A 12,264-nucleotide genomic window follows, 5' to 3' on the forward strand; every position below is an offset into this window, starting at 1 on the left:
TTCACTATTTCACCTCCGCGCTCGTCTCTGCTGGTCTCACCGACACTTCAGCACCCGTTCTGGGATACACAGTGTCGGCCCGCCCCACCTGGCCTCCGTGCTCCTCTCCGCTCCTCTCCCAGACACTTGAGCACACGTCCAGGGCCCCAGAGGGCAGGCCGGGGGGCCGCGGGACCACGGGTGGCAGCTCACGATAACCAGATGAGCAGATAACGTCAACTAGGGAAAATAAAATGAAAACACCACAGTTGTAGCCTGTTAGCTAACATGAGCTAAACCGCTAAACTAGCTAACAGCTAACGAAAGATAACGTTAGTTGGTGGGGAGCTGTGCTAAACTATATACACCCAGTCGTGCTTCGCCACTCACCAGGAACCTCTTTTAACGGTCACAGAAGAAACAACAAAGCTATTTTCTGCCAATTTATTCCAGTAGAGCTTACTTGAAACCAACTGCGATGAGATGCTGTGTCCTGTGAGCTCAACTCCAAACAAACACCGCGGAGATGAAATTCCGCCTCTGTGGCGACTTCCGTATGTGGGCAGACATTCTACGGCACTGGGCCGACCCAAAGCCGACGTAACAGAGACGTTTGATGAGCTGGGACAAAAGAGTATTAAATTTAAAGATATCCGCCCATGCGGCCGACGCTTGTCAGACGTTATAAATTCAGGGCCGATGTGTCGTCCTCAGGCCGACGTCGGCCAGATGTATGTGTGCTATCTGGGTAATGATTAAATGTCACGCTGCTAGCTTGCTAACGTCAGCACACGTAACGTATGCTAACGTTATATTACACAGTGTTTAATGATACAGACTATTATCTCCCTATTACTCTAATCTTTCCTGATTATCACTCAAACAAATGATTAATTTCTATATTAATGTCGGTACTCATTTAAGATACCTTCATCAGTTACCAGAGGCCACTGTCTAACATCGTCAATCCAGCTATACATGATGCTGTCATTGTAGAGAGTCAGTTCACAATGACAGCATAATGAATGGATGACTGACACATGTCACCGCAGCAAGATGGTGGCATACACAAATCGCTGCGAATTCGTCTATAAACACAGCTGCAAGCTTCTGGACTAGAGGAAGTACTGTTGTAACTTTTTGTAGCCATGGAGAAAAATAAAACTTTACTCCATTTATGTTTCCCATATATATTTGTATCACTTTTATATGTGTGCTGCTATTGCTTATCTGAATTTTTGTAAATAAAATCAATAAACACATAAATCAAAATAAAACTTCCTCCCAAGCTTCTGTGGTGGCATTTCTTTCTTCTTTTTGTTTTTGTAACCATCTCCTCATTTTTTACTTGGATGTTTAAATGCTTTTTGCAAGCGTCCCTGTAAATATACAACACTTTACAATCAAATGAACATGTCTACAGTTTCTAGACTACAGAAGGGTATATTTAATCATAAATGCAATTTAACCATTTAACCTTTAAGTTGTTTACATCTCTATGACAACAATTAATGTTAGTTCAGGCAGTTGACATTTGTAAGGGTAGCTGCGGGGACTTAGTTTTGTACAGAGCATCCTTCGTTTCAAACACAGTGCGGTATTGCACATGGTCAGAAAGTCGGCCTTGGTTTCAGAACTCACTTCCACTCCATGCTAATTGGTTTGGGTTGGCACTTGATGTGGCGGGCCCTGCACTTCAGCAGAGTGGAGGTGGGTAGGAACAGGGCGTGGGGTTTAGTTTTGATGACCAATTGATGTGCCGATTTAAGGAGGCACCATATGATTGAGGGCCACACAGGAAAAGTGCAGTTGTGAGTTGTCAACACAGTCTCACTACGACCTCATCACATAATGACATTTGGTTGTGCAAGGTACCTTAGGTACATTGGTTGTTGACTTTCTGTGACACCATGTCAACTTCAGCCTCTTACATGCATTGTCTGTTTTTAGAATACATTTCTGTTTTCACAGGAATTGTACAGTTTGCATACAGTATACAGATAGTAATATATACTTTCAACATACTGTACCACAGTAGCCAGAACTGTAATTATAATATTATTACTTTCATTAATGTTGTTGTAAGCTATTATCATTACCGTCTGTCCTGCATCTCTCAGTCTCTCTCTCTCTCTCTTTCTGTCTCATTGTGTCATACGGATTACTGTTAATTTATCATGTTGATCTGTTCGACATCTATTGCACATCTGTCCATCCTGGAAGAGGGATCCCTCCTCAGTTGCTCTTCCTGAGGTTTCTACCGTTTTTTTCCCCGTTAAAGGGTTTTTTTGGGTAGTTTTTCCTTATCTGCTGTGAGGGTCATAAGGACAGAGGGATGCCATATGCTGTAAAGTCCTGTGAAGCAAATTGTGATTTGTGATATTGGGCTTATAAATAAAATTGATTGATTGATTGATTGATTGATACAGTCTCATTCAATATAAATGCACTACATTGGCACAACACTTGTGAGAACTTGAGTGAATTAACATTTTTTTTCCTTCAACAACAAACACAGGTGCTTAAGTTTTGCCAACACATGTATATGGTTAGGTTTTGGAAAAAAGAACAGGGTTTGGCTTTACAATCCTACGCAGCAAACACCGACCTCCCGGGTGAAAGTTCATCGTTGTTGGACCCACCACCACACCTCCCACCCGCCCTACTCTGACTTCTGCCGTCTTAACTTTCATTGTTGTCCTACTATGTTTAACCCTGACTCTACGTCGACATGTCTGGATGAGTATAAAGTCATTGAACACCAGCGCTGTGAATGCTGCCTCCCTGAAAATGCACATTATTACAACATCCACCACTGTCGCCATTTTTACTGTAGTCTGAAACTTTAGACATGGACGTAATGATGGAAATGGACCTAATGATTTCCATAGAAAAAGGGAATATAAATGAATCTGTATTCGATCTTGACGATAGTTAAAACATATGGTAGCTGTTTCGACACAAAATCTGGTACTAAGGCCCATCATAATACTGTATGCTACTCAGTGGCGGATTTAGGAAATTTGGGGCCCAAGGCAAAGGCAGGCATGGGGCCCTCTGAAATGAGAAGACAACACACAAAACAACAGGTCAGTTATACAGATACATACATTTTAACAGTATTATTTTTTACCAGCAGGTTCTCTGATAGAATACTTAGAATGGATCACATACATAGAATTGATTTCACTATATAAGTTGTTATTTCATAACTGTATATGTGACAGAGATGATTTACCTTTACACCGCTCAAATTTGGGCAGCAGCAGCTGCTGTCCTCTATGTTGTGGTGCTGAAATGAGAAGACGACACACAAAACAACAGGTCAATTATACAGATACATACATTTTAACAGAATACACATGTATTATTTGTTTTACCTTTTGTCCCTCTCTTCCTGTCCCTTTTACTCATATTAATCTCTCTTTTTTCTTTTTCTCTTCCTGTCTTTTTCTCGTAGTCTTTGTATTTCTCTCCCTTTTGTCCTTGTCTTTTTTCTTCTTCTGTCCCTTTTACTCATATTCCTCTCCCTTTTTCCTTTTTCTCTTCCTGTCCCTACAACAGTAAATGATAACACACATTAAAGCAATAAAACGCCTACTAAATAATTGATTTCTCAGCCTCTGTAGCAAATAGAAACGAAATTCAAAGCTTACTTCAAAATGACCCATACGCTTCTGTCTTCAAGGAATACTTATCAATATAGGGGGAAAAAAATCACCCTTGGACAGTTTTGATACTCACTAGTTCATTTCTACATGACGGACCCTCCCCAACAGGTGTCGACGTCGTTGTTGTACTTACCGGTTGTGGGTTGCTGCTGCTGCTGCTGGCCGCTGCCGCAGGCGCAGTGAAGAAATTTGTCACTTTCGGTAACTTAGACATCAACTTTCGGGTTTCCTCCTTCTTCCTCCTCTTTTCAGCACGGCTGGGGTAGCTTCTTTTCATTTTGTGTTTTCTTTTCTCTTCTCCAGTACTCCACTCTTCCTCTCTCGCCACTTCTCGCGCCATTTGTTTTCGTTTTTCTGCTGTCTTCCTGGATCCGTTTTGCACATGCGCAGTAAGATGGACTGATCCATTGTAGTGGAGACTGAAGGGGGGGCCCCGACACACACATAATACGATAAGCATTCTGCTGGCATTTTAGCGAGAGGATTTTATTCAAAAACATAATTAATGTGCGCAAATAAGTAATAACTATATTAACCATAAGTGTATGAGGATTTTTATGGGGCCCTCAGGAACTTGGGGCCCTAGGCAACCGCCTAGTTTTGCCTAATGGTAAGTCCGCCCCTGATGCTACTGACCTGACCTGCTGCACCCGCATACTCACCTGCTCCTCGTTCCCTCTAATTATCTCAGTAGTGTAAATACCAGCCCACTTCCAAGAGTCCTTCTTTGTTTGTCTGCATGATTTTCAGCTCTACCTGTTGTTGGATTAAAGATTTTGGGAAAGTCCAATGAGGTGAATGTCATTAGTTCTGCAGGTATGGTCATGAACCAAAGACACATACATAAAAAGTCGAAGGATCACCAAAGATATTACAATCCATCCTGTGGGGAACATGAATATGTGTCACACATTTCATCACAATCCATCCAATAGTTGTTGAGATATTTCAGTCATGCTCAAAGTGGTGAACTGACTGGCTGACAGCATGGCTTGAAACAAATTGGTAAGTAACTGAGCACAGACATCAATAATTAATAACCTAGATGACTTTAAAAGACAAACAGTGGATTAAGTTACATAAAACATAAAATAACTACAGGGGGTGTGACTCATGAGGAGTCTATACACTTTCCACTGCAGTATTGCTAATACGATACGAGGATTCTTTGCATAAACACCAACCCCCTAAAACAAACTATGGCAAAAACATGTTTAGCCTGATTCAATTAACTGTACAGGAAATCCAATTATGGCTTTGTCAGCACTAATCCAAGCCTGGTCACTGGCGTCCCTGATAGTGTTGTTTGCCAGGGAATTACTGTGGAACCGCACCAGCTCCAATCAAAGCTCTGACTCCTTTAAAGCCCTTGTTGATGCTGCACATTAACAAGACCACAGGCGTTCATTTGGCAAACACAACCTTTGGAGTGTGCCTGATGTGACTGCGAGTGGGTAGACGTGAGGTTGGCAAACATTTGTCATCCCGGCCGGTTGGTTTGTTTTCCCCTCAGAAGAGCACGAACACGGTGGTTTTTCTGTTGTGAGCCTGAGTCTTCCTGTCGGGGTGGATTCCTCTCGCCTCCTCGGGCCTCCCTGCTGTCACTCACATATGAAGATGAATGCATAATTAGTGTTTTCTCAGGGCTGAATCTACTAATAGATAGGAGAGCTGGGACACTCAGCAACAGACTGTTGTGAGACATAAACCCTCCAGGTTGCAGCCCTAACAAGGAGAGGAGGGCAAAACATGCAGACACACTCAGTCGCTTTTCATGTACAACTCTTTTATAAAAATATAACTCCAAAATAATTTTTACATTTCCTCAAACTGCTAATATTTAATAATTGATGTATTTTCATTCTAAAATACTAATAATACTTAATAATACTAAATAATTCAGTGACTGACCAAATGTCTTCCCCTCTGTTCCTGGGTAATGACATTAATTAAAAAAAATGTTTTTGAAGAACATTATGATGTCACAGTGAAACCAGCCTTTAAACTTTTGGATTTAAAATGTCATCACTTCATCATCATCAGGAATTTGTGTAAAATTTTGTCCTAATTAATGGATGAATTCTTGAGGTTTGTCCAAAAACATGATTTGTGAGGTCACAGTAAACTTGACCTTTGACCATCAAAATCTAATCAGTTCATTCTTGAGTCCAAGTTGGTGCCAAATTTGAGGAAATTCCCTCAAGGACTGCTTTAGATATTGCGTTGACGAGAATGAGACAGATGTAAGATCACAGTAATGTAAGTGGACATTTGTTTTTTTTTAAGACATTCCCATATGCGTTCTTGAGAACGAGTGCACAACAATTAAGTTTATTTACTTTTATTAATCCCCCCTGAGGGGAAATTCAATTTTTTCACTCTTTTGTCATTAACACACAGGACCGAAAGACACACACATGCACAAACAGGACCTATACATGCACAAAGTGGAGAGATCTCAGAGTGAGGGGGCTGCCCCTTGGTGAGGCGCACCGAGTGGTTGGGGGAGTTCGGTGTCTTGCTCAAGGGCACCTCGGCAGTGCCCAGGAGGTGAACTGGCACCTCTCCAGCCACCAGTCCACGCTCCATATTTTTGGTCCGGACGGGGACTTGAACAGGCGACCCTCCGGTTCCCAACCCAAGTCCCTATGGACTGAGCTACTGCCGCCCCAATGATGGGGCACAAGGTCACAGTGACCTCACCCTTTGACTTTTGACCACCAATATTTAAATAGATCACCCTCGAGTCCAAGTGGACATTTGTGCCAGATTTTTTAAAAAAAAATTCTTAAGGTGTTCTTGAGATATTGTGTTCACGAGAATGAGACGGGCAGATGGACAGACAACCCAAATATAATGCATCAAAATATTCAAAGGGACATACAAGAGGGGGACCTGGGTATGTTCTGTATCTTGCAAAAGGGGTCCTTGGCTAAAAAAAGATTGATAACTTCTGAGTTTTATGTGAAGTGTTAGGGGGGAAGAAGTCTTACTGAATATATAAACAATATAATTTATTATCAAAAGACAATCAGACACAGTGTGCAAAAAAGTGACACTTGTGCATAATGCATAACAAATGTTAGAAAATCATACATGAACTAAAAATACATCAAATGGTAAAGTAAAAAGCGTGCAACAACTTTAAAGTACTATAACACACATTACAGCTTGAATATTACAACGTGAATATGGCAACAGATCACAGTTTGTCCAAAAACTTCCAAAGCCTCAAAGCCCTGCTGAGTACACTAAAGACATGTTAAGGTGCGGACACACCAAACTGACATCAAAGAACTACCAGCGACGAAAGCCAACTGTTGCGTTGTCTACGTTGCCCTGTGTCAGTTGCATTTGAACACACTACACGGACTACATCCAACGGCCAACTAGCACGTACGTTCTGCGCCTGTGTGAGAGGATATAATGCAAAAAGGGAAAACTGAAGTCCGAGGAATGCATGAGATAAACAAAGTAGCAGAGTCCTGTCAGCAGAGAGGTTTCCTATCTGTGCAGCCGAGCACCGCAGCACCTCCACGGACTATTACATCCAGACGGTCCCACTTCACTCAGCTGCCCAATAAACCCGCTGCTTCTTCCCCTTTTAACCTGAATAACAAACCAGGGCTCGGTGCTCCGGTTGGATCCAAACGGAGAGCCGGGGCTTGCTCGGAGGCTAGCGGAGGCTAACTAGCTGTGCTTCCCTCCAGTCATGTTGCGGCTAACGCTCCGCTAGCTGCTCCCACCTAGCTCCGGTTTGTTATTCAGGTTAAAGTGGGAAGAAGCACCGGTTAGCCCCAGTTTCACTACAGGCAGGTTCACTCGCTACAGGGGCGAGGGAATAAAACCTGAACAGCCAATCAGAGTGATCTCTCTCACCAACAACCTCCACTGCCGATTCAACATGCTCAATAGGCTGAAAAGCTGCCGACGCCGAAGTGCTGACGGTGCAGGACACACCGCAAAAACTAGGGCGACAGACGCTCACCGATGGCCCGACTTTGGTCGACGGCCGACCGTCGGCTTGGTGTGTCAGGGCCTTTAAAGGTTCCTCACGGGGCCACCAACTGGCTTCTTCAGACTATAGCAGAAACTGAATTACCTCATCATCCACCCTTTAACGTTCGGAAGTAGGCATCAGTGTGTCAGTTGGTATTGGCGTCAGTGTGGCTGCTGGTCTTAATGGTGCAGGTGGGCCAACTGCAGTGTCAGCAAATGCTGTCCCAGTGCCTCAGGTCAGTACACCTGTAACCCCTGTATGCCCCAACAAGGAGAGACCACATCATGTTGTCCTCCCATGAGTTTATTCATTTCTGGATAAAATTGGAAGCATATGGTTCCATTCCCTATACTTTTATTACTGTCATTTTCTTTTTTTGTACGCATCTATGAGTGTGTTCCATGTCATGGACACCTTATCAGTGCAGAGTGACTGTGTGAGATAGCTGCCCAACTTTCCATAGTTCCCTTTTATTGGCCTTGAGAGATTTCAGTCCTGAATTCAAGTCTTTCAGGGTTTTTGGGAGACCTTAGTTTTCAGTCTTGAAGTGCTGAGGTAATAAACAGTGTTTGGTCCTTGCTGAAGCCCTTATTTGCTGGCACAGATGATGGTGATGGGCTGGATGCAGGATCAATATTCTCCTTGCAGCTGTTTTCCTTGACCTTTCAAATGAATCTAGAGCTTGAAAATGATTTACATATGTTTATTTATTTAGGCTATTATCTCATTTATGGACACAACATCAACAGAGAGACTGAAGCAGGGAAGGAGCAAGGGCCACTTTGTCCGTGTTATAAGTCTTGTACATGTCTGTTGTCGCTGCATTTTTTTTAAATACATCTGTCGGTGCTGTCTCAGTGTCACAAATTACATTACAACTACCAAGGAACAGCGATGCGCTATGATCCACCTCACACACTAACAAACAAATGCTCACCTGACACAATCAAGCAGCTCTGTCTCCCACACATGCAGCACAGTGCTGGATTGCATGTGCTAATTTCATTCTCACAGACTGATTTAGCATAGCACGTGCAACATATAGATCAATGTTGCACTGTAGACTAAGTAACAGAGAAGCAGCACCATATCTCTTAGTGTTGCTGGAGAACTGCAGAGAGTGTGAGAGAGGAACGATGCACATTGGTATGTGTTATGTAACGCAACTTGACCCGATATCAATATAAACTGTATTGTCTGAATCTATATCTTGCTTGAAAAAATACTGATATATCGTACGTAGTCGTTAGATCACCCAGCCCTACCTCTGGTAACCTTTTTTTCTTACTACTGCACTGCTTCTTGCTCTTTGTTCTGGTTCTTCAAACTGAGCGCTGTCATCTTCTGTGTCTCTCTGCCACATAGCTGAAGTTTCACTACAGTGGAAACAATGTTGTCTGCAGAGCCCCATTCGGCCTGCAGTCACTGTGGTTTAGACTGCTGGCCCTCCTTCTCTGCCGTCCCCCGTGAATCAGCCGCCAGGTACATTGGGGGAGATATGCACACGGTCAGTGATCACATGATGCAGGCGCATTCCCCTGGACTGCAGGCAGGTGTAGGGCTGCTCCCCAGTTTGAATGTTTCCCCCAGTCTTGTGCCGCAGCCGGTTTCTATGTCTATCCTTGCTTCCTTCTCTTTGCTCTTTCTTCTGTCCATCTGTGTGACTCCACTTTTATCCTGACGGCCTGAAGCTTTGCTCCACCCTCTTTAATTACCTCCACACAGGTGTTCTCCTTTACTTGATGGCTGTGGCCAAGCCAAAATCCAACAAAGACTACACACTAAAATTCAACACAATGCATGTAAGAACTGAACATGATTTCATCAAAACAAACTAAATATAAAACATGCAACTCAAACAGCTACCAAAACATAAAGGCAATATAAGGTGCAACTCAACATAACTGTAATAAATCAAATAAAAGCCTTGACAGGCAGCAGCCTCGTGTGTTTTTAAAGTTTTGTCAAATTTTCTGGTTTAGTCAGACAACTCAAGTTTGAAATGTTTATTTCAACAGCAGTTAAATTTTGGTGTCTAGACTGTGGCCTCAGCACTCCCTGCAGATATGTCAACATAAGATATTGGGGAGTGATGATTAAATATTTCCCCCCCTAGCCACAGCCTGCAGGTGGATGCTGGGGTGGAGGTTGTGCTGAAAGAGCAGGCAGCAGAGGCATTGACAAGGCAACTGAATAGACCACCAACTTGGGAGGGTGTTTTGTGGATGACATATGGAGCATGAGGTATGACGCATCTGTATAAATTGGTGCAGCTTGAATTAACTGCCTGAAATAGCTCACAGGCGTTGCTTCATTTTTGTAAAGCCATTGCAACTTGATGACTAGACTCTTGTGAAGCTATATGCAGTCATTGCCCTCATCTAATTGTGGTTTGACAGGCTAACTGCTAGGGATGCACCGAATATTCGGTAACCGAATATATTCGGCCGAATATTGCAAAAAAACACACATTCGATATTCGGTGGAATAAGTGAAAAGCAAGGCTGAATAATAGCGGCGTGTTTTGATAACGCAATCAAACAGCGTGCGGTGACGGGCGGAGTAAAATGTCGGCAGTTGTGACTAAAAATAGTTTTGTGCGGGAGTAAAATGTCGGCAGTTGTGACTAAAAATAGTTTTGTGCGAGCAAAAGAAATCATTCAGCACTCTGTGCGAGTACAGATTTCAACCAGCAGCAGAAACGAAAGCCGAATTTGTTGTGGGTTGAACGGGGGTCACAGACACAGACAGGAATGTATTCCTGTCAAATACGGCAGCCATAGTGCTCCGTGGCGCAAGATAGCGGCTTACCGGCAACGGAGAAGCCCGACTCCAGGTCTAATAATTTCCTCTTCTTGTTGTCATGACTGCCCAAAAGTACCTGGACAACCGAGCCGTGGCGGCACACAGGTACGTGACATGTCAGAGGAGAAAGGAGCCGTTCACATTTCTCTCTTTGTGTCAGGTAATGATCCACAAACCTCACCGTACTTTAGGGACTGTTCTTTACTTATGAAGGGACTGTTCTTTACTTGTCAGGGGAGGAGGGTGACTGGTTGATTTTAATTTTATTTATTTATTTTATTTTGATCCCCCCTATGTTAATCACTTATTGATGCTGTTTTTGAAGTATGAATAAGTCAATAAGTAATTTATTCCATTGAAATATCATTGATGTATTATAGAAAAGTGATTTATCTTTTTATAAATGACAAAAGGCACATCTGCCTCATTTTCACTGTGGTATCGTGATACTACTCAGAACCGTGATACTTTCACTGGTATCGTACCGTGGGTCCCAATTTTGGTACCGTGACAACACTAATCTGGAGGGGGTTCATCTGCAAAAACTAATGAAAAACTAAACAACTGCATTCGGTATTCGGTACTCGGTATTCGGCCAAGCGTTTAATTTTTTATTCGGCTTCAGCTTCGGCCACAAATTTTCATTTCGGTGCATCCCTACTAACTGATGCTGTTAGAAATCCAGCGGCCCACTCTTGGGCCCCCCTAAGAAGATTTGTGATGATTATGCTGTATTTGCTGTTGTTTAAATGGTTTACTCATATGACATATTGTTCCCAAGCTATGCTCCTTGTGGTTCCTTTAATGCTGACCATTTCAAGATACAACTACCAAAATGCAAGCAGTTGCTTCTGCATATTTCTCCACATATTATCAATCATTTCTCCCGTTCTGCATGTAAGCAAACTTACTGGTGTATCTCAAAATGGAGGCAAGCTCCTGGTCTTTCCACTGACACTTTTGGGTGCCATGCTGCACCGATTTGTGTTTCCATTATCAGTTTGGACCAAGCTGCGCCAGAGATGGACCTTCTTCAGAGTAAGTAGTTCCAAACGCTGGGTAACCCGCCCTCAAGCAGGTAGCGGTGACGTCTCGTTGACCACAACCAACCCCTGATGATCCCCTTCTGAAACAAGTAGAGTGTGTTGCAAGACTACTCACCTCTGTCTGCAGGAGACCAGAGAGAGAGGTGTTTTTAGAAGTCTCTGTGTGTTCAGCTCTCAGTACTTTGTAGCTTCTAACTGAATCTCTGTGGTTTGGAGTTTCCCTCCTGTGTCCTGTTTTTACTTTAGATATCTCCTTTATTTTACTGTTTCATGTTCAGTATCAGCCGCATCAGAAGCTGTGTGAAGCTGCTGCTCAAAAACTCAACATTTCTTTATTTTGCTGCTTCACAATCAAAGTTTTAACATGACAAAATAACGGGGGACTTTTATTGAAGAATCTATAGGAAATTAAATGTGTTTATCTCTAAATTAGCAGAACTTTGATAGCAGCTTTCCGTCAATAAAGGCAAGTCTAATGATACTGCAGGGAGGAAGAGTAAAAGCAGAAACAGTCACAGTGAGATGTTAGATGAAGAGCTGCAGACAACAGGCTCTTATTGCATCTCTGCAAACAGCTGAAATCCAAGAGGTAAACTTTTTTTTCCTGCCCTGCTGTGTGACGGAAAAACACATGCAGCAAAAATATCAGTCCACTGCTTTTCAACATCATCACTCATCACTTGGATCCCCTGAGTGAAGCGGATGACCCACTCCACCTTTTCAACCACTATGGGCCACTAAAGAGACTAGATGATAATGTGGA

The sequence above is a fragment of the Epinephelus moara genome, chromosome 1 (assembly GCF_006386435.1).
Source record: "Epinephelus moara isolate mb chromosome 1, YSFRI_EMoa_1.0, whole genome shotgun sequence".
NCBI lineage: Eukaryota > Metazoa > Chordata > Actinopteri > Perciformes > Serranidae > Epinephelus > Epinephelus moara.